The sequence below is a fragment of the Mustelus asterias genome, chromosome 1, assembly GCF_964213995.1.
Source record: "Mustelus asterias chromosome 1, sMusAst1.hap1.1, whole genome shotgun sequence".
In the NCBI taxonomy this organism is placed as follows: Eukaryota; Metazoa; Chordata; class Chondrichthyes; order Carcharhiniformes; family Triakidae; genus Mustelus; species Mustelus asterias.
In genome coordinates this window covers 145,519,426-145,543,255 of record NC_135801.1, presented here as the reverse complement: position 1 = coordinate 145,543,255, position 23,830 = coordinate 145,519,426, and the positions used below count along the sequence as shown (strand labels likewise).

General features: G+C 45.7%; 1 long non-coding RNA gene across 1 annotated transcript in view; it reads left to right on the top strand.

The window, feature by feature from the left end:
* Positions 1–8,126: 8,126 nt before the first annotated feature.
* LOC144501215 (uncharacterized) overlaps positions 8,127–23,830 on the top strand; it is a 92,168-nt gene continuing 76,464 nt past the window's right edge. The window contains exon 1 of the long non-coding RNA XR_013499074.1: positions 8,127–8,265. This is a non-coding gene — a long non-coding RNA (uncharacterized LOC144501215). The remainder of the gene's footprint in view (positions 8,266–23,830) is intronic.

The window sequence follows — 23,830 nt, the reverse complement described above, 5'->3', positions numbered from 1 at the left end:
CTGACCAATGAAACCAAGCATGCCGAATGCCTTCTTCACCACTCCGTCCACCTGTGACTCCAGTTTCAAGGAGCTAATATCACTGTGCGTATCCTTATACCTATTCTTATACCTATACCAAGGACATAGGTAGGTAGAGGGATGAAATTCTGAAGGCAGATTTCAGGGACTTAGGAAGGAAATTAAAAATATCTCCAGCAGGAATCCTGGATTACTTCCTGTTGCACGTGCTAGTGAGTATAGGAATAGGAGGATTAATTGATTAAATACATGGCTGGGGAAATGGTGTAGGAGGGAGGGCATCAGATTCCTGAGGCACTAGGACCATAAGCTGGATGGGTTACATCTTAACAGGACTGGCACTGATGTACCCGCAAGGAGATTTGCTTGTGCTGTTGGGGTGGGTTTAAACTTGTTTGTCAGGTGGGGTGGGAACCTAAGTTGTGGCCCAAACTGGAAGGAAGTAATGTTGGCAACAGGAAGTAGTAGTGGGACTAGAAAGCAGAAGAAACAAAGCAAAGCATTGAGTATGCACCGAATGTGGAATGATGTCAAAAACACAGACTTAAGGGTGCCCAAACCGAAAGCATGCGTGCTTTTGTTGCAAGGTAGATGACCTAAAGGCACAAATAGAAGGAAATGGATATAATTGTCATTACGGAAATATGGCTGCACGGTGACCAAGACTGGGAACTAAATATTCAAGAATAATTCGTCTTTTAGAAAGGACAGACAAAGAAGGAAAGGAAACAAAAACAGAAAATGCTGGGAAATCCCAGCGGTTCTGACCACACCTATGGAGAAAGAACAGAGCTAATGTTTTGAATCTGGATGACTCTTGAAGGAGCTAGGGAACCAGAGCCATTACAGAGCTTACAACACTTATACATTCCTTCAGGGTGCAACTACCCCCCCCCCCCCCCCCAATAAAGCCAGTCATCCATTGCTAACCAAGGAAGTTAAGGATTGTATAAGATTAAAAAAAAGACTAATAAAGTTACCAGAAATAGGAGTAATCCTGATGATTGGGAAGATTTTAGAATACTGAAAAGGAAGGCTAAGAAACTGATAATGAAGGGGAGAACTGAATATGAATGCAATCTAGCAAAAAAAGACAAAGGAATAGACTGTTTCTATAGGTATCTGAAAAGGAAGAGTTTGGCCGAGGCAAATGTGCATCCATTACAGGTAGAGTCAGGAGAATTCATAATGGAGAATAGTGAAATGGCAGAATAATTAAATGATTATTTTGTGTCATAGAAATCATAGAAACCCTACAGTGCAGAAGGAGGCCATTCGGCCCATCGAGTCAGCACCGACCGCAATCGCACCCTACCCCCACATATTTACCCGCTTATCCCTCTAATCTACACATCCCAGGACTCTAAGGGGCAATTTTTAACCGGGCCAATCAACCTAACCCGCACATCTTTGGACTGTGGGAGGAAACCGGAGCACCCGGAGGAAACCCACACAGACACGAGGAGAATGTGCAAACTCCACACAGACAGTGACCCGAGCCGGGAATCGAACCCGGGACCCTGGAGCTGTGAAGCAGCAGTGCTAACCACTGTGCTACCGTGCCGCCCGTCTGTTTTCACTAAGGAAGATACAGGAAATCTCCCAGATGTAGAGCTCCAAGGGACTAGGGAGAGTGTGGAGTTGAAGGAAATGAATATAAGTAAGAAAGTTGTATTGGAGAAATTAAAGGGACCCGGCACCTGATATTATGCATCCCAGAGTATTGTAAGTGGTTTTTATAGAGTGAATGCATTGGTGATCATCTTCCAAAATCCTGTAGATATTGGAATGGTTCCTGAAGATTGGAAGGTAGCAAATGTCACCCCACTACTTAAGAAGGGAGGGAGAGAGAACACAGACCTGTTAGCCTTACATCAATAGAATGGAAAATACTGGAATCTATAGCGAAGTTAATTTATTAGTGTCGCAAGTAGGCTTACCTTAACACTGCAATGAAGCTACTGTGAAAATCCCCTAGTCGCCACACTCCGGCACCTGTTCAGGTACACTGAGGGGGAATTTAGCATGGCCAATCCACCTAACCAACACGTCTTTCGGAATGTGGGAGGAAACCCACGCAGACACGGGGAGAACGTGCAGACACCGCACAGACAGTGACCTAAGCCGAGAATCGAACCTGGGTCCCTGGCGCTATGTGGCAGCAGTGCTAACGACTGTGCCACCATGCTGCCCCTTATTATGAAGGATATGATAAATAGACACTTGAAGAATCATGATTGGACTGGTCAGAGTCAACGTGGATTTACAAGTGGGAAATCATGTTTGATGAACTTGGAGTTTTTTGAGAATGTTACTAACAAAATTGACAAAGGAGTGTCGATGGACATCGTGTAATTAGATTTTCAGAAGGTTTTTGATAAAGTCCCCCACAGGAGGTGAAGTAGCAAAATAAAAGCATGTGTGATAAGGAGCAACATACTGTCATGGATTGAGGATTAGCGAACACGCGGAAAATAGAAAGTTGGAATAAATGGGTCATTCTCGCACTGGCAGGCTGTGGCTACTGAGGCACTGCAAGGATCTGTACCTGGGCCTCAGCTGATCATAGCATATATCAATGATTTGGATGTGGGGACCAAATGTAATATTTCCAAGTTGAATTGGGCATGGATTTTTCAAGTGCGGGAAGGGGGACTGCCCGAACTGATAAGAAAATATGACAGCATCTTCTGTGAAGAATTAGACAAAATCAAAAGGCTAAAAACTAAGATATGTGTAGATCCAGAGGTGAAGGCAAGATCAGTACCACACGCCTTATGAGAGAAAGTGGATACTGAGTTAAATGGATTGGAAGAATCAGGCATTATTCAACCAATTCAGTTCTCAGAATGGGCAGCACTAATGGACGGCATGGTGGCACAATGATTAACACTGTTGGCTCACAGCACCAGGGACCCAGGTTCGATTCCCGACTTGGGTCACTGTCTGTGTGGAGTTTGCACATTTTCCCCGTGTTTGTGTGGGTTTCCTCTGGGTCTTGCGGTTTCCTCCCACAGTCCGAAAAACATGCCGGTTAGGTGCACTGGCCATGCTAAATTCTCCCTCAGTGTACCTGAATAGGCGCTGGAGTGTGGCAACTGGGGGATTTTCACAGTAACTTCATTGTAGTATTAATGTAAACCTATCTGTGATAATAATAAATAAAATAGTCCCGATACTGAAACCGGACAAGACCATCTGCATTTGTGATGATTATAAGCTAACAGTTAATCAGACCACCAAGCTGGTTAACTATCCAATCCCGAGAATTGATGTATGCAAAGCTGGCAGGAGTTCTATCCTACATGGAGCTGGATATGTGTTACAGGTACCAGCAGTCGAATTAGACAATGATAAACACACACAAAGGCCTATTACAGTATACACACCTGTCTTTTGGCATGTCTTAGGCATGTGCAGTATTCCAAAGGAGAATGGAAAATCTGCTACAGGGACTACCACAGGTTGTAATATATCCTTGATGATGTCCTTATAACTGGATCGACAGAGGCCGAGCATCTAGCAAACTTAGAAGAGGTGTTAAAGAGATTTCAGGAGGCTGGAGTTTGCCTCAAAAAAGAGAAATTTGCCTTTCAAGCCACTGAGATGACCTATCTGGGACACAATGTAGAGACACAAGGCTTACACCCCATGGAAAACAAGGTCAAGATGATAGAGGAGGCACCTGGCCCCACACTGAACTCAAATTGTTTTTAGGGATGGTAAACTAAAATGGATTTTTTTTTGCCAAATTTATTGACAGTATTGGCTCCCTTGCCTACTCTGCTAAAGAAACACCATCGATGGTCTTGGACGGCTCCCCAGGAGGAAGCTTTCAATAGAGTAAAGCAATTGCTGCATTTCTCAAACCTGTTAGTGCACTCCAACCTATCTAAAGAACTGATATTGACCTGCAACGCCTCTCCATATGATATCTGAGTGGTGTGTCAAGCACCCTCTCAGAAGCTGAGAAAGGCTACTCACAAATCGAAATGGAAGGACTATCAATAGCCTTTGGCATCAAGAAATTCCACCAGTACTTACACGGTAGACACTTTTTCATCGTTCCTGACCACAAACTGCTCCTGGGTCTCTTCCAAGTGGACAAGTCTATCCCACTGATTGCCTCAGTAAGAATTCAATGATGGGCGTTAATTCTGTCCACCTATCAATATACTTTCAAGCAAAAACAGAAAACGATGGAAAATCTCAGCAGGTCTGACAACATGCGTAGAGAGAGAATAGAGCCAACATTTCGAGTCAGGGTCCTTCAAGTCCTTCAAGGAGTCCTTCAAGTTCTCGAAACATTGGCTCTGTTCTCGTTCCACAGATGCTGTCAGACCTGCTGAGATTTTCCAGCATTCTTTGTCTTTGTTTCAGATTCCAGCATCCGCAGTATTTTGCCTTTAATATACTTTCAAGCACTGACCTGGAACACACACAGCGAATGTGGATGTTCTGAGTCAGCTACCCTTGCAAGAAAATATCACAGGTACTCCAGTATCACAAGAAATCATCAAGGCATTAAATTTTTAGACACATTGCCAGGCTTGGCGAAGTAGATCAAGAACTGGACCAGTCAAGATCCACTACTGTCCAAAATGAGAGACAAAATACTCAGAGGGGTAAATGAGTCAGTTTCTGAAGAAATTAGACCATTTTTTACCTGCAAGAATGGTTTGAATTGTTAAGATGTCTTCATACTCTGAAGAACAAGAGTTGTTGTTCACAGCGCCCATCCTGACATTTCCGAAATGACGATACTTGCCAGGGCTTATGTGTGGTGGTCTGATATTAATTCTGATATTGAGAAGTTAGACAAGCACTGTCAACAGTGCTAACTGCAACAAAAGTTGCCTGTTACAGCCCCACTGCAGGCTTGGGAATGGCATGACTGGCCATGGGTACTAATTCATATCAGTTATGTTGGTCCATTCCTGGGCACAATGTTTTTGCTCATGATTGATGCACACTCTAAATGAATGGACATTTCTGAGGTGAAGTCACCTATACCGCATGTTACCATCGAAAGATTACACCAATGCTTTTCAAGGATTACCTGAGGTCATAGCATCAGACAAGTGCTGAGTTTCAAAACCTCACCACTCTCAATTACAACTACGTCTTACTCGCTGAGAGAGCTGTCCAAACTTTCAAGTCTGGTCAGGAGGAACCTTGGAGACCAAAATCTCATAATCCTTCCTGAGCTATGGCACCAATCCACATGTAACAATGGGAGTTCCACCAGCAGAACTGCGAATTAAACGTTGGGAGAAATTTTACGGGTATGTCCACCCGAGATTCATGCCATCCCGCCCGAGGCAAACAGAGAATGCCGTTTTCCGAGCCTCGCCCGCCCCCAGAATCGGGGCGGGCGTGCTGGTAAAGTTGTCTCAGATCGTGACTGAACCTCATGTTTCCAAATTTGCCAGGAAGGGTCGAAGCCAGCTGAAGTAATCAGAAAGCAAGCCATGATTCACATGGTACAGCACAATCATTTTTGGTAAATGAAGCGCATATATGAGGAACTTTGTTAGTGGATCAAGTTTGATCCTTGGAATTATTGTCTCTAAGACAATACCATCCTTGCCTTTCCATACCAAGTCAAAATGGAAGGATGGATTGTTCGTAAATGTGTGGATCACACGAGGAGCAGAGAGATGCTCCAGCAGGCAGTGTTGCCATCAAGAAACGTTTCCGAACTCGTAAGTACCGAAAAACCTGATCGACCTGTTATCAATATAACTGATGTCTCCGTGGAAACCAATGGTGATGAATTGTCTGTGCCAGAAGAGGTACTCGTTGTTACAATTCCTGTCTTATGGTCTTATGGTCTTACTGTCAATCCTGTGGAAGCATCTCAGACAACAGATTTAAGCTGCTTTACAAGGAACAGAGAAACCTCTCAAAGATTCGATTTACAATTGACCAACTCATGTATGCATAATGTTGAGTCAATTTTTTGCATGGAGTGAATTAGTTATTGAAGATTGTATAATGGACTTAAAGGGCAACACAGCAGAGTAAGGGTCACATGGCCTGTGTGAGCAATTGGCACTCAGAGTGTGTAATCACCCCATGGTGAGAGAGGCTCCAGGGCAGAGATATTTTGGGAGCTGGCAACAGCCACGAGGTTGCTGTACAATTCTTGTTAATGAATACCTTTTGTGTTCATTAATGAAGTTTGTGAAAGTGCACCTTTTCAAAAACCGTTGTAGCAGCATTAAAATATTTGAGTATCATTGGCACATCACTTCATTCTGGCACAAGTCATTCCATTTCATTCCCTAAGTAATAGGAAATTGCTCTTTTTAAACCTTAAACTGGAAATTGTTGTGCAAATATTAATGGGTGAAAATCCAACTTGTGTGGCTTGTGTGGAGCATAAACACTGGCGATATAGCCCGATTCAGGGCTGTAAACACGATGTCATCATTTCTTTTAAACCATCTAACACCTTTGTCAAAATAGTGACTGGAGGAATGGCATACAAACAGCATTAAGGATTTGTCTGCTAGGGCCCCACCCCCTTTTCTAACAATGCACAGTACTTAAAATTGGATCTGTGTGCCAGTCGTATCTCCCAAGACTCATTGTTTTGTAGGTTTACTAACCTTTCTCCAGCTAACTCCTACCGCTTTGTCTCTCAGCACTGAGTGGTACAATGATGTTACAAGAATTACAGTAACAGTTCAGCAAACAGTTCAGCAAGTTACAAGTTCTGGTACAGATTGTTCTCTTCATGCAACCAGCACCTCCCCCCCACCCCCCCCCCCGCTCTCCCCACACACACACATGCACAAGAAGCTGTCTGCTCAATTGGGTTGTTATTATTATTAGGTTCCGTCTGTTATTATGTGAGCTGTATTTTTGTTTCCTGTCTTTTTTTTATTCATGTCACAAGGAGGCTTACATTAACACTGCAATGAAGTTACTGTGAAAATCTCCTAGTCGCCACACTACAACACCTGTTCAGGTCAATGCAGACGAAACTGGAGCACCCGGAGAAACCTACGCAGACACAGGGAGAACGTACAGACTCTGCACAGACAGTGACCCAAGTCGGGAATCGACCTGGGGGGGTCCCTGGCGCTGTGAGGCAGCAGTGTTAACCACTGTGCCACCGGCTTCTCAAATTGCCTGAATTTTTAGCAGATTAATGCGAAAGCTTCTGGAAGTCACCAGTGATAGAGAAAGTGGACTCAACCCCAGTACGAGTTGGCCTCCGACTGAAGTGATAAAGAAGAAGCTGCAGGCCTTTTTGTTAAGAATGTAAACCAGATGGGGAGAGCAGTCTCAGGAGGCTGTGAAGACCTGAGCAGGACAATTGGGAAGACAAGCCAGAGAAAGGAAACTCCAGGAAAATGAGTTACAGCAGATGGAAGCGAAGAACCATATTATTTGTGGAAGATTTGTTCGAGGCATTCAAATATCTCTAGAAGAACAAGTGTTCCACTTGCTGAAAAAGGCAGCCATGTACAACTAAAGAGGTAAGGGACAATGCAAGATTATAAGGAAAAGCATACAGAAATGCAAAGAAAAGAGCACAGGCCTGGGTGAATGGGAAAAAATACAAAGAGCAGCAAAGGTGACAAATCAGGTAAGAGCTACAAAAAGGGAGCAAATAACCAAACAATCCTTACAACGCAGAAGGAGGCCATTTAGTCAATCAAGTCTGCACCGACCTCTGACAGAGTGTCTTGCCCAGGCCCTCTCCCCTGTCCTATCCCCGTAAGCACATTTACCACAGCATTTACCATAGGGCGGCAAGATGACACAGTGGTTAGCACTGCTGCCTCATAGCACCGTGGACCCCGGTTCGATTCCTGGTTTGGGTCACTGTCTGTGTGGAGTTTGCACGTTCTCCCTGTGTCTGTGTGAGTTTCCTCCGGGTGCTCCGGTTTCCTCCCACAGTCTGAAAGATGCGCTGGTTAGGTGACCCAAACAGGTGCCGGAGTGTGGCAACTAGGGGAATTTCACAGTACCTTCATTGCAGTGTTAATGTAAGCCTTACCTGTGACTAATATATAAACTTTACTTTTGCTTTTTTATGTTACTTTTTAATCCATCTAACCTAAAGAGCAATTTAGCACGGCCAATCCACCTAACCTGCACATCTTTGGACTGTGGGAGGAAACCGGACTATGAAAACAAACTTCCAATGGATGTCAAAATCAAGAGAAAAATACTCTCCCCTGGGGGGTTGTACTTACCTGTGCATCCCTAGCTGATTCTCTTCACCAGGTCAGTTTGTCAAAAGCTGTTGTAAACCCTGCCAACATGAGGATGGGAAGGGGGTTAAGTTTAAGTTTACTTATTAGTGTCACAAGTAGGCTTACATTAACACTGTAATGAAGTTACTGTGGGGCATTCTAGGAAGAGAGGTCATATTCTTAGGATAAGGGGTGGCAAATTTAAAACAGAGCTGAGGAGAAACTTCTTCTCCCAAAGGATTGTGAATCTGTGGAATTCGCTATCCCAAAGTGCGGTGGATGCTAGGACAGTGAGTAAACTTAAGGAGGAGTTAGACAGAATTTTAATTGGTCATAGGTTGAAGGGTTATGGGGAGAAGGCAGGAAGATGGGGATGAGGAGCACATCAGCCACGTTCGAATGGCGGAGCAGACTTGATGGCCCGAATGGCCTAATTCTGCTTCTATATCTTATGAACTGTGAAAATCGGCCGGGTGAGGGGGTGGTGGTGGTGTGGGGGAATCCTAACATGTGGGATAATTGAGCGGGGAAGCCACTAATGGTATTAAAATGTATGGTAAAGAGGCTCTTGACCTTCCATGGCGGGAACTCCATTATGTCATTGGTGGCGGTTGAGCGGGGACACAATCGGTGGAACTACGTAAAATCCGACTACATAAAAGCTGTCCCCGCTTCCTTTCCTGGAATTGCTCCGCCCCCTCCAAGTTAGAAGAGACTCACACAAAACATTTATGTCAGCGAATTTGGCATCTTAACAACCCCAGATATTCAGGTCTACTCGTCCGCCCAGCACGGAACTGACCCCAGAACGAAAGAAAGCAAGCCTGCTCTGCCAGTACACTGTCCAGAGGACCGGCCTGCTGAATCACACTGCAGTCTTGAGGCAAACATCCATTAAAAACAAACCTGACAAATTGGATATTGTATCTGTCTGGATGAAAAGAGAACTGATATGAAGAATTCTGAGGAAAGACGGACAAAAAACTCAGTCAGCCGACTGAATGAAAGGGAAGCAATGTAAACCCCACCTCAGACAAGAATTTATGATTAAGACACACAAGGCCTTTTGGAATCAATAGTCGTTTTATCAGTGAACCTGAGGGCCTTGAGGGAATTATTTTCAACACTTGCTATATTCCAATTCCTAGCCCAGCTTCCGAGCTATGTGGGTGCCATTTTTGCTGCTCAGGCATTCACTCTTCTGACGGGAATCAGCGAAAGATTAGTGGTTTTCAAGAGCCAAATATTCAATGGAATAATTTAGCTGTCAGTAACTTTTATACCAGATGAAGATAGGGTGCTGTGCACACTGTCGAATTTTATCCTGCATTACACTTCTCATATCCCCCCTCGCCCCCGGTAACAATGGACAAGGGGAGGTAAAATGTTACTCACGCATTTCCTATTGGGGGTCAGTAATCGCGGTCTGAGATGGGGAGAGTTTGACTTGACCTGAGCCGAGGCCTAGCTGACCCAATTGCTGTCAGTGAGTCGCACTCTCTGCCTTGTCTTCTTTAACTCCTGTCAGTGCAAGGACCCTCCTCCCCTCAGAGCTGAAATAATTCAAATAGGTGCCTGTCGCTAACAAAATGCTGCTCAAAAGTTACCAATTCCAGAAAGTTTGACACCTGATTATGCTAATATGTGGATGCTAATCATTTCTTTAAAAAAAATTGTCATGAGAGAGCCTTCCCTGTGCTTAAAAATTTCCACGTGGTACGGAATTGTACTAACCGCTGCTGGAATAAAATGAAGCTTTGCACACCAATTTTGTAACATTCTACAAATATAAATATGGATAAGTGATGAATATAATTAGTGAACTAACTAAATAAATAGCGTCTGTGGCTCTTGTGAGAAAGGGTAGTCGCCTATGTTATTCCTCATAAGGATTTCATTTTATCTGCAAACGGTATATATATTTAAGCTCACAATCAGTTTAGAAGATTACTTAGTAACACTTTAGAATTTTATTAAGCTCCACTGGCATTTGCTTGATATATAAAATTACAGGCATATTTTCAAATGCCTCAACACCAGGTGGAGGGGAGGGCGGGGCTGGTCCTTGCCAGTGTCAGTGACAGCATCAGCATCTCTTGTGTCATAGAATCCCTACAGTACAGAAGGAGGCCATTCGGCCTATCAAGCCTGCGCCGACCACAATCCCACCCAGGCGCTATCCCCGTAACCGCACAAGTTTACCATACTAATCACCCGACACTAAGGGACAATTTAGCATGGCCAACCTAACCTGCACATTTTTGGACTGTGGGAGGAAAACGGAGCACACGGAGGAAACCCACGCAGACATGGGAGAACGTGCAAAATCCACACAGGCAGTCACCCAAGCCGGGAATCGAACCCAGGTCCCTGGCACTGTGAGACAGCAGTGCTAACCATTGTGCCACCGTGCTGCCTTTGTCCTTGTGGAGTAGACAGAGAGGGTGAGCAACAGCATTCAAGAGTTTTCATCTGCTTTATTCTGATTCCCTTTATCTTAAATTGTGATGATTTAAATTCTGGCACCTTTTTTCAGGCCATTGTTAATTTTCCTCCTGCCAAAATACTTCTGGAGGAAATGAGGGCCAGAATTTTACCAGCCCTCGAATGAAAGGCTGAAGGGCTGGTAAAATGGCAGCGGAAGGCATCAGGATGGAAGCCTTTTGCCACCAAGTTATGTTCCCAGAAGCGGGAATGGTGGTGACTAATTAATTCAATTGAGGGGCCATTTAGCAGACGTTTTCCTCCATGCCAGCATCTTACTGATGTTACAATGGGCTCTCCCAGTGCATGGTGACCTCCCAGCTGGTCATAGTCTTCAGGAGGGGATCTTCTTTTCTGGAGGCCCCATGGAGCACTGAGGTGGTCCCAGGCGACAATGGCTGCCTCTGTGGCTCCACCACCACTGTTGGATGGTTCATTCCTCTGATCGCTGAGGCCTGCCTGCCTGGCCTCAATACATTAAAAGAAATCTGACTGGCCCTTTGAGGGTATCTCAACATGGAAGCACCCTCACCTTCTCTCTGCAGCCTCAACAGTAGCCACCCCAGTTGTTGGTGCAATCGAGGCTACTAAGGTGCTGTCTTGATAGAGGCCTGCAGCCAATTAAGAGATCATCAGTGGTAAGATTGTCGTAGGGTCCTGCCATCCAACTGCACAGGCTCAGGATCCATTTTTGATCCCATTGACGAGACTGCTGAGCTGTTCATTGAATCTAGCCCAAGCAGAGTAAAAAGAGCTATGGGCAGAGTATTCCAAGTGATTGCCACTCTGCTACTATGGTTTACCTTGCACCAGAGCTCTGTATTCCTCACCTGGACTTTTGAACTTGGTCTCTTCAGAAATGTTCTGGGAGTCCTTCCTGCATAGCCTTGGATCATCAAAGGAAGCCAAGCAGCACCCCCTTTTTGATACACTAGCTATGGTATTCCAGTAAGTAGAGAGTTTAAAAGTCTCAAACTCTTGAGTGGTTACACTCTCTGTGATGAGGCTCCTGTCATGAGGACATGGCATTTGTCCACAGCTCTACATTGCAGAAGGATAATGATGCCTTGCAGTGGGAACAGCGCATAGATCATCACAGAGCTCGTGAATATCTGACTCCTGCCTGGCTGATAGCAGCTCGATACGTCACAATGACTCGGATCATATCATTGAATCATAGAATCCCTGCCGTGCAGAAGGAGGCCATTTGACCCTTCAAGCCTGCACTGACAACAATCCCACCCAGGCCCTATCCCCGTAACCCCATGTATTTATCCTGCTAATCCCCTGACACCAAGAGCCAATTTACCTTGGCCAATCAACCTAACCCGGACATTTTTGGACTGTGGGAGGAAACCGGAGCACCTAGAGGAAGCCCATGCAGACATGGGGAGAATGTGCAAACTCCACACAGACAGTCACCCAAGGCTGGAATTGAACTCGGGTCCCTGGCACTGTGAGACAGCAGTGCTAACCATTGTGGCACCATGCCGCCCATCATGGCGAGGCAACAGGGAAAGTTTCACCTTCCCTGATCTTATGGCACCCTTCATGAGCTGTACCCTTGTGGTTGTGACATTGGAGGCTGAAATGGATGGGATGGGCAGGCAGCCGCAGCTCAAAAGTTGCTGAGAGCTCATATGGACAATGACTGAAATGAGTGATGTACATAGTGGGAGACATCCTCATTCCCTACATAAAATACAGGCATGAATGATGTGTTCAGTCACTGTGAAGGGTCATCACCAATATGCTGGGAACATTGCACAAACCACATGGAGGAAGCCCATTTTTCCAATCTTCTAATCTACCAATAATATTCACAGCATTTTATATATTGTCATTCAATTTGAGAGCATCCTTAGCTTCCTTGGCAGCGCACTCCAGGCCCCCACCACCCTCTGTGTAAAAAACGTCCCTCTGATATCTGAGTTATACTTCGCCTCTCTCACCTTGAGCCCGTGACCCCTCGTGATCGTCACCTCCGACCTGGGAAAAAGCTTCACACTGTTCACCCTATCTATACCCTTCATAATTTTGTACACCTCTATTAGGTCTCCCCTCATTCTCCATCTTTCCAGGGAGAACAAGCCCAGTTTACCCAATCTCTCCTCATAGCTAAGACCCTCCATACCAGGCAACATCCTGGTAAACCTTCTCTGCACTCTCTCTAAAGCCTCCACGTCCTTCTGGTAGTGCAGCGACCAGAACTGGACGCAGTACTCCAAATGTGGCCTAACCAGCGTTCTATACAGCTGCAACATCAGACTCCAGCTTTTATACTCTATACCCTGTCCTATAAAGGCAAGCAGACCATATGCCTTCTTCACCACCTTCTCCACCTGTGCTGCCACCTTCAAGGATTTGTGGACTTGCACACCGAGGTCCCTCTGTGTTTCTATACTCTTGATGGCTCTGCCATTTATTGTATAACTCCCCCTACATTAGTTCTTCCAAAATGCATCACTTCGCATTTATCTGGATTAAATTCCATTTGCCATTTCTCCGCCCAATTTTCCAGCCTATCTATATAGAAACATAGAAAACGACAGCACAAAGCAGGCCCTTCGGCCCCACAAGTTGTGCCGAACATATCCCTACCTTTTAGGCCTACCTATAACCATCCATCCTATTAAGTCCCATGTACTCATCCAGGAGTCTCTTAAAAGACCCTATTGAGTTTGCCTCCACCACCACTGACGGCAGCCGATTCCACTTGCCCACCACCCTCTGTGTGAAAAACTTCCCCCTAACAGTTCCCCTGTACCTACACCCCAGCACCTTAAACCTGTGTCCTCTCATAGCAGCCATTTCCACCCTGGGAAAAAGCCTCTGAGAGTCCACCCGATCTATGCCTGTCAACATCTTATGGTATGGTATGTTGCCTACCGGATGCCAAGGTCCGTGACATCTCAGACCGTGTTTTCCGAATTCTTAAGGGGGAGGGGAAACAGTCACAAGTCGTGGTACACATTGGTACCAACGACATAGATAAGAGAAGGGACGGGGATTTAAAACAGGAATTTCGGGAGCTGGGCTGGAAGCTGAGAGCCAAGACAAAACATGTGGTCATCTCTGGTACGTTGCCGGTGCCATGTGATAGCGAGTTGAGGAACAGGGAGAGAGTGCAGTTAAACATGTGGTTGCAGGGATGGTGTAGGAGGGAGGGTTTCAGATACGTGGATAATTGGAACACATTCTGGGGAAGGTGGGACCTGTACAAACAGGACGGGGTGCACCTTAACCAGAGGGGCACCAATATCCTGGGAGGGAAATTTGCTACGGCTCTTCAGGGGGGTTTAAACTAATTTGTCAGGGGAGTGGGAAAAGGAGTTGTAGTCCAGAAGTCAATGTTGAGGGTGGTGAGGTATTGGGGAAGGTATCAGGGTCAAGGGTGGGTACCGGTAGACAGGAAGGTGGGTTGAAGTGTGTCTACTTCAATGCAAGGAGCATCCGGAACAAGGTAGATGAACTTGGGGCATGGATTGGTACTTGGGACTACGATGTTGTGGCCATTACGGAGACGTGGGTAGAACAAGGACAGGAATGGTTGTTGGACGTTCCGGGGTATAGATGTTTCAGTAAGTGTGGGGAAGCTGGTAAAAGAGGTGGAGGAGTAGCATTGTTAATCAAGGATAGTTTAACGGCTGCGGAAAGGCACTTCGAGGGGGATCTGCACACTGAGGTAATATGGGCTGAGGTTAGAAATAGGAAAGGAGTGGTCACGTTGTTAGGAGTTTACTATCGGTCCCCAAATAGTAATAGAGATGTGGAGGAAGAAATTGCTAAGCAGATTATGGATATGTGTGGGGGTCACAGGGTAGTTGTCATGGGGGACTTTAACTTTCCAAATATTGATTGGAACCTTCGTAGGTCGAATAGTTCGGATGGGGCAGTTTTTGTGCAGTGTGTGCAGGAGGGTTTCCTGACACAATATGTGGATAGGCCGACAAGAGGTGAGGGCACATTGGATTTGGTACTAGGAAATGAACCGGGCCAAGTGTTAGATTTGGTTGTGGGAGAGCACTTTGGAGATAGTGACCACAATTCGGTGTCTTTTGTTATTGCAATGGAGAGGGATAGGGCCGTACGGCAGGGCAAGGTTTACAATTGGGGGAGAGGTAATTATGATGCGATTAGGCAAGAATTAGGGGGCATAAGTTGGGAACAGAAACTGTCAGGGAAAGGCACTAATGAAAAGTGGAACTTTTTCAAGGAACAAATACTGGGTGTCCTTGATAGGTATGTCCCTGTCAGGCAGGGAGGAAATGGCCGAGTGAGGGGACCATGGTTCACGAAAGAGGTGGAATGTCTTGTGAAAAGGAAGAGGGAAGCTTATGTAGGGATGAGGAAACAAGGTTCAGATGGCTCGATTGAGGGTTACAAGTTAGCAAGGAACGAGCTGAAAAAGGGGCTTAGGAGAGCTAGGAGGGGGCATGAGAAGTCCTTGGCGGGTCGGATCAAGGAAAACCCCAAGGCTTTTTACTCTTATGTGAGGAATAAAAGAATGACCAGGGTGAGGTTAGGGCCGGTCAAGGACAGTAGTGGGAACTTGTGTATGGAGTCAGTAGAGATAGGCGAGGTGATGAATGAATACTTTTCTTCAGTGTTCACCAAGGAGAGGGGCCATGTTTTTGAGGAAGAGAAGGTGTTACAGGCTAATAGGCTGGAGGAAATAGATGTTCGGAGGGAGGATGTCCTGGCAGTTTTGAATAAACTGAAGGTCGATAAGTCCCCTGGGCCTGATGAAATATATCCTAGGATTCTTTGTGAGGCAAGGGATGAGATTGCAGAGCCTTTGGCTTTGATCTTTGAGTCCTCGCTGTCCACGGGGATGGTGCCAGAGGACTGGAGAATGGCGAATGTTGTTCCTCTGTTTAAGAAAGGGAATAGAAATGACCCTGGTAATTATAGACTGGTTAGTCTTACTTCGGTGGTTGGTAAATTGATGGAAAAGGTCCTTCGGGATGGGATTTACGACCATTTAGAAAGATGCGGATTAATCCGGGATAGTCAGCACGGATTCGTGAAAGGCAAGTCGTGCCTCACAAATTTGATTGAATTTTTTGAGGAGGTAACTAAGTGTGTTGATGAAGGTAGGGCAGTTGATGTCATATACATGGATTTTAGTAAGGCGTTTGATAAGGTCCCCCATGGTCGGTTTATGATGAAAGTGAGGAGGTGTGGGATAGAGGGAAAGTTGGCCGATTGGATAGGTAACTGGCTGTCTGATCGAAGACAGAGGGTGGTGGTGGATGGAAAATTTTCGGATTGGAGGCAGGTTGCTAGCGGAGTGCCGCAGGGATCAGTGCTTGGTCCTCTGCTCTTTGTGATTTTTATTAATGACTTAGAGGAGGGGGCTGAAGGGTGGATCAGTAAATTTGCTGATGACACCAAGATTGGTGGAGTAGTGGATGAGGTGGAGGGCTGTTGAAGGCTGCAAAGAGACATCGATAGGATGCAAAGCTGGGCTGAAAAATGGCAAATGGGGTTTAACCCTGATAAATGTGAGGTGATTCCATTTTGGTAGGACTAATTTAAATGTGGATTACAGGGTCAAAGGTAGGGTTATGAAGACTGTGGAGGAACAGAGAGATCTTGGGGTCCATATCCACAGATCTCTAAAGGTTGCCACTCAAGTGGATAGAGCTGTGAAGAAGGCCTATCGTGTGTTAGCTTTTATTAACAGGGGGTTAGAGTTTAAGAGCCATGGGGTTATGCTGCAACTGTACAGGACCTTGGTGAGACCACATTTGGAATATTGTGTGCAGTTCTGGTCACCTCACTATAAGAAGGATGTGGAAGCGCTGGAAAGAGTGCAGAGAAGATTTACCAGGATGCTGCCTGGTTTGGAGGGTAGGTCTTATGAGGAAAGGTTGAGGGAGCTAGGGCTGTTCTCTCTGGAGCGGAGGAGGCTGAGGGGAGACTTAATAGAGGTTTATAAAATGATGAAGGGGATAAATAGAGTGAACGTTCAAAGACTATTTCCTCGGGTGGATGGAGCTATTACAAGGGGGCATAACTATAGGGTTCATGGTGGGAGATATAGGAAGGATATCAGAGGTAGGTTCTTTACGCAGAGAGTGGTTGGGGTGTGGAATGGACTGCCTGCAGTGATAGTGGAGTCAGACACTTTAGGAATATTTAAGCGGTTATTGGATAGGCACATGGAGCACACCAGGATGATAGGGAGTGGGATAGCTTGATCTTGGTTTCAGATAAAGGTCGGCACAATATCGTGGGCCGAAGGGCCTGTTCTGTGCTGTACTGTTCTATGTTCTATGTTCATATACCTCTATTAGGTCTCTTCTCATCCTACGTTTCTCCAATGAGAAAAGACCGAGCTCCCTCAGCCTATCCTCATAAGGTATGCCACTCAATCCAGGCAACATCCTTGTAAATCGCCTCTGCACCCTTTCAATCTTTTCCACATCCTTCCTGTAATGAAGCGACCAGAACTGAGCACAGTACTCCAAGTGGGGTCTGACGAGGGTCTTATATAGCTGCATCATTATCCCCGGACTCCTAAACTCAATCCCTCAATTGATAAAGGCCAGCACGCCATACGCCTTCTTAACCACCTCCTCCACTTGCAGGGCCGATTTTAGAGTCCTATGGACCCGGACCCCAAGGTCCTTCTGATCCTCTGCAGTACTAAGAGTCTTTCCCTTTATATTGTACTCCTTCATCCCATTTGACCTGCCAAAATGGACCACTATGCATTTATCTGGGTTGAAGTCCATCTGCCACTTCTCCGCCCAGTCTTGCAACCTATCTATGTCCCTCTGTAACTTCTGACATCACTCCAGACTATCCACAACCCCACCAACCTTCGTGTCGTCAGCAAACTTACCAACCCATCCCTCCACTTCCTCATCCAGGTCATTTATGAAAATGACAAACAGCAAGGGTCCCAGAACAGATCCCTGGGGCACACCACTGGTGACCGACCTGTTGTATTGTCCGCCAATGTTCATTGCTATCCGCAAGTCCAGCCATCTTCGTGTCATCCGCAAACTTGCTGATAACACCAGTTACACCTTCTTCCAAATCATTTATATATATCACAAATAGGAGAGGTCCCAGTACAGAGCCCTGCGGAACACCACTGGTCACAGACCTCCAGCCGGAAAAAGACCCTTCGAGTGCTACCCTCTGTCTCCTGTGGCCAAGCCAGTTTTCCACCCATCTAGCCACCTCTCCTTGTATCCCATGAGCCCTAACCTTCTTAACCAACTTACCTTTTAACCTATTTTCCAAGTCTATTTGCCTACCTCTGTCTTTATACCCTTGGAATGTGTCACAAATTACAACGGTATATTTTCAGACCCAAATATCTCAACCTCAAATTAACTGTGAACTTTTAACATGTTATGATCACTCTTGCTTAGAAGGTTCTTGATAAAATGATTATTAATTAACCCTGTCACATTACATATTACCAAGTCTACTATAGCTTGTTACGTAACTGATTCCACAACATATTCTTCTGAGAAACGTTCTTGATTTCACCGATGAACTCACCCTAAAGGGTACCTTTGGCAATTTCATTTTGTTCAGTCTATATGAGGATTAAAATCATTCTTGTATACAGCATTAACTTTTTTGCAAATGCTCAATAATTCTTACATCACACTGTCTCTTAGAGTGTAGCTATTGTTATGACCCCTATATTTTTGGCAGCATTTTCTGTCAGTGGGAACAATTTGTTTCCATCGACTTTGTCCAGACCTCCTCATGATTTTGAAAACCTCCTCTCAACCTTCTCTAAGGCGAACAGTCCAAACCTTGCCAATCAATCCATGATACGCAGTTACAAATTATATACAATTCTTATTTGGCTTTGTTGTGAAATTAAAATTGAGACTAAAATCTTCAAAGTTTTTAGAGTATGTAACTGATTGATTTTATCATGTGCTGTTTGCACTGTTCATAGATGGAGTTCAAAGCTGCTGAACTGAGGGGAAAGTTCCTCTCATCAAATCCGGGAGGAACAGGAATCCAGCTTCCTCATGCAAGTGATATAAGAATCAAAGAGGGCAAGGCATCACACGGAGTAATCCATATATCTACAACAGCTCCACAAAACACAGAGGACTATGACTTTAGAATTTTAAAAGTCTGCATCTCTCTGTAAAAGCGAGAGTGATTTTTCCAGCCCCATTGCGTTGCTTTAGCATTGCAGCGGGTTGGAAGACTCTAACGTTTAGTGGGCTACCCACTGGACGCCACGGCCTCTGCGAGTCTCCGGGCGCCAGATCTCCGGTACCGCCAGCTCTGCGCCAGAAATCGGCATGGAGCTGTATAATTTATTTAAATTGCTATTTGCATCTAATTAGCAGGCTCTGGACTGAAATCTCCAGGCCCAATCTCTCCCCCACCTCGCCAGGGGTGTTTCACTCCAGCGGGGTTTACAATAGCTCCCCACTTGCGGGGAGCTGGCGGCCCGACCCTGCTGGAGTGAAGGGAGGCCATCAAGGTTCCCCAGGAGGTTGGGGCTAAGGCCGGTGGGGGGGGGGGGGGGGGGGGGGGGTCCACCTGGGCATTGCCAGCTTGGCAGTGCCAGCCTGGCCCCTGAGCACTGCCCAAGGGGCAAAGTGGCAAAGCCCAATGGGCACCTGGACACTGTCCACCAGGCATCAGGCAGTACCAAGGAGGTGGGGCCAGAAGGGACGGGGCCTACTGGGGCAGGGCCTACTGGGGGTGCAAGTGGTGGGAGTGGGGGGTCCGACTGCCACTCTGCACTGGGATCAGTGACAGAGGGGTGGGGTCGGGGGGGCGGGGTTAGCCTGCTGGGGGGTTGGGGCAGGAGTTGCGGGGGGTGGGGGGGAGAGATTGGAAGTGCCGGTGGGAGGGAGTGGTGTGAGATTGAGGCAGGCCGTGGTGGGGTGGGGGGTTGGGGGGTGGGGGGGTGGTGGTGTTGTGGTTGGGGCCTTCCCCAGACACATCCGGGCGGGGGGGGGTGGGGGTGGCAGCAATTGAGCCGGGGGCGTTGCTGTGCTGGCAGCTATCGAGCTGGGCAGCGATTGTGAGGCCGGCAGCGACCGTGAGGCCGGCAACATGGGCTGCTGCGCATGCGTTGTTCTCCGTGATGACAGCTCAGCGCCATGCTGCCGGCCTCTCCAGTGATTCACGCTGAGGCACTCTGCAGTGCACAGAGTGAGGGAGATTCATTTTGAAAATCCCGCTGAAAAAACCAGCGGGATTTTCTCCAGTTTTTCTGCGAATTTGACACCTCGAAGTTTTTTTGGGAAAATCCCTGTTCATTGTTGATGGCACAATTAACTACAAATTCAAGCTGAAACTGAAAACCATTGAAGGTATCCAAAACCTTTGGTGAAATTTCAATTTTTATAGTGAGTGAATAGGAGGAGGCTGAACCCAAGGTGAAAGTGAATCTGATGGGGTGTAGGTCATTCAGTTGTTTTTATGATGCGGGTAATCACTCTTATACGCACATGCTTCCTCATTCATTATTGCTGCTGCGCGCCATGTCCTTATGCTGAATGAACACAGACGCCACCAGTTGATTCATTTATTATCATGCACGAACAATTTATTTTTCACAATACAACACGGAAATCCACATTTATCACTATGAACAATGATTTATAGTTTTAGAAGGAATTTTTAAATAAGTAGAAGTAATTTCAAAATGTCTGTATATTTTTGCTGGATTCCAGAATATTACATTTTTTTTTTCAATTTGTGAAAATGAAATTGAGTGGATTATCTTTTAATATCATGACAACCACAACTTAAATTCACGTTGGCCGAGAAATTGAATTGAGTGGCATGCCTTTTACAGGGCGAAAACCTGAAGACCTGTTAATGCAGGAATGCATGAGAGTTAGGGTTAGACCTCGTCAGTTAGTGTGCAGGATTTTCTGCCCGATGGAAGGCGGTGGCGTAGTGGTATTGTCATTGGTTAATAATCCAGAGGCCCCGCGCAAAATCTGGGGACCTGGGTTCAAACCCCACCAGGGCAGATGTTGAAATTTGAATTCAATAAAAATCTGGAATTAAAAGCCTAATAATAACTATGAAACCATTGTCAATTGTCATAAAGACCCATCTGGCTCACTAATGCCCTTTAGGGAAGGAAATCTACCATCCTTACCTGGTCTGGCCTACAGGTGACTCCAGATCCACAGCAATGTGGTTGACTCTCAAATGCCCTCTGAATTGTAGGTCAGTTAGGGATGGGCAATAAATACTGAGTAAGAAGTCTCACAACACCAGGTTAAAGTCCAACAGATTTATTTGGTAGCACAAGCTTTCAGAGCGCTGCTCCTTCATCAGGTGAAGGAGCAGCGCTCTGAAAACTTATGGCTTCTGCTACCAAATAGACCTGTTGGACTTTAACCTGGTGTTGTGAGACTTCTTACTGTGCTTACCCCAGTCCAATGCCGGCATCTTTATATAATAAATGCTGGCCCAGCCAGTGACGCTCACATCCTGTAAATGAATATTAAAAAGGCCTGTTTCAGGTGCTTTGTGAAATTGCACTGCAAAGTCTACCGTGGACACTGCATTCAGTTTCTTCAAGCACTCAACAACTGAAACAACAGTCCTTAAAAGGGGTCACCAGAGGCTGTCACCTGAATGATAAGTTTTAACTTTTCTGCTCTCATCATTGTTGAGACAGTAGCAAAAGGATTACTCTTCCCATTTCTTACATAAAATCGGGGGCTGATGCTGCTGGCCATTGTATGCTTTATTGCCTAGCCCCACCTGGTATCTTTGGCCAGAATTCAGCTGACCATATTGCCCCACAAGACTAGCAGGCTGCCTCTGGGGCAGAAAATGGTGCCTACAAGACTTCCAGGCTAATTAGCCCAGCACAACATTTGCTGTGGTTCTGCTATCAGTCACTTAGATGAGTGCAGCGAGCTCTGCACTGGCATTGTGTCTTCATGCAGTGTTGATCCAATTCTAGGGTAGTGTCTTTTGCTTAACAAATGTCGCTTACTATTTTAATGAATAATTGTAGGACAGTAGGTGAGGGCATAGGCCTAAATCTTCTGGTCTCCGGATAGTGGTGTTTGGATGTACCCTGAACGTACCCCGGAAAATGCATGGTGGGGGTGGGGGGTTCCCTTGCTCATCCAAATGCAAAGGCTCCACGGGAATTACCAGAGAAAGTTCAATTTCTGATGGGCAATCGCCTGCATTCAGAACCCTCTGAAAAAACCTCTAACTCTGTTCAGGAGTCAGAGAGTTCGGAGAGTTCTGACTCACTTACCTGGATAGATGTGTTTTCTCTGTCTAACATTTCCTGGGTAACTAGATCCTCAGTTACTATACAACTGACGCCCTCCTCTCTGATCCTCCGACTCCCCTCCGGCTCCTCTGATTCTCCAACTCCCACTCTTCTGTCTCCCTGACTACCCTCGACTCTCCGACTGCCCCCAGCCTGACCTCACCACCATATCCACCCTGCCAACTCTACCCAGTTGGCACTCTTCCCAACCTTGCCACCCTACTAGCCTACCCACCCTGCCACCTTCCACCATGCCACCTTACCCATCTTTCCAGTTACCTCATTCACACTCATTCACTCAAGCAGTGAAAAGCAATTTAAATCTCCCAAAAGCTATTCATTGTGTTAGTGAATGAAGACCTAACACAATACAGCAGCTAGTGCTGGAGGAAGAGAGTATGGCTTGACTTCCCCTGACGACCCTGCCCTATGAAAAAGGATTTTCAGAACAGGGTTTGCTCCGCATTTCTGAAGAGGCCAGGTTTGGATATCCCAAAACGCTTTACAGCAATAAAGTGCTTTTGATATGTAGTTACTGTAGGGAAATGATGCAGTATGTACTGAGGAGGGAATGATATATTTTCCACCAGAGAATGATGTGGTACGTTCCACAGTGCAAATGCGTCCATTTGTTCGTTCCCTTCACAGTTTTTCAAAACTATTTTTTCCTCTTTTCCCTTGGAGATTTTTGTGCCTGTCAAGATGAGGAAATGGAAGCACTTCTCCCCATTTGAACCCATTTGTTATTTTCATGCACCCTCAGAAAAGAAATTGCAAAGTTATGTTGCTGTAATACTGGTCTTGAAACTCATATTTCTTAGAGACTGTGGCTATTTTGCTTCAAAACCTAACAAACTGGGCAACAAAGGAGCTTCACACGGGCAAGACCAGTCTTCAGCATGCAGCTTGAGATTGGGGAGTGTAATTTTTAATGTTGAGAGATGGGCAATCACGAATATTTGTTCTCATGGAACGCTGAAAATTAAATTAAAGTTATGGAAAGATGAAAAGACTGTTAGATAAAAATGTATGATTGCAAATCTGTCCACAAAATACAGAAAGGAAGGAGATCATTTAGGCCATTCTGATTGCTCCGACTCTTAGTCGCATGTTCCCACCACCACGGCCCCCGTCCCCCCCCACCTTTGTTCATAAGGTTTGTCATCCTCAGGTATCTGCCTAATTTGCTGAATTAACTATGGAGTCAATTCCACCACCTTTTCAGGTGCAGCGTTCCAGATTCTGACAACTTTGAGTGAAAAAAAATTCCCCTCATGTTTCCTCTAGACTTTGTGTCAATGATTTTGAATCTATGACCTCCACTGACCTACTCGCCAGAGAGATAGTATTTCTCCACTTCTGTCAAAAATGAGGACAAAATCCTTTGCTGGATAAATAAATACAATAGAAATATATTTCCTTGAATATGGATACGTTTAAGCAATTTTATAAAATATAATGTCAACTGACTTTGCAGTTTTGAAGATTGCTTAGCTTAAACAATTCCTAGCCTATGGCTTGTGCTTATTTAGATCACACACAGTGGAAATTTAACTTTTGTAACGCTGATGAATATTGCTTGAAGCTAATGTTCTCCTCTCCGCTCCTCATGCTGGGGTGCTAGTTATGAAAACAGGAATGTGGGAACAGGAATGGGCCATTTAGTCCCTCGAACATGTTGCGTTGTTCGTGGCTGATCTGGTACCTAGCTTCATGTACCCACCTATTCTCCATATCCCTTTATACACGGTGACACAGTGGTAAGCACTGCTGCCTCACAGCGGCAGGGACCTGGGTTCGATTCCTGGCGTGGGTCACCGTCTGTATGGAGTTTGCATGTTCTCCCTGT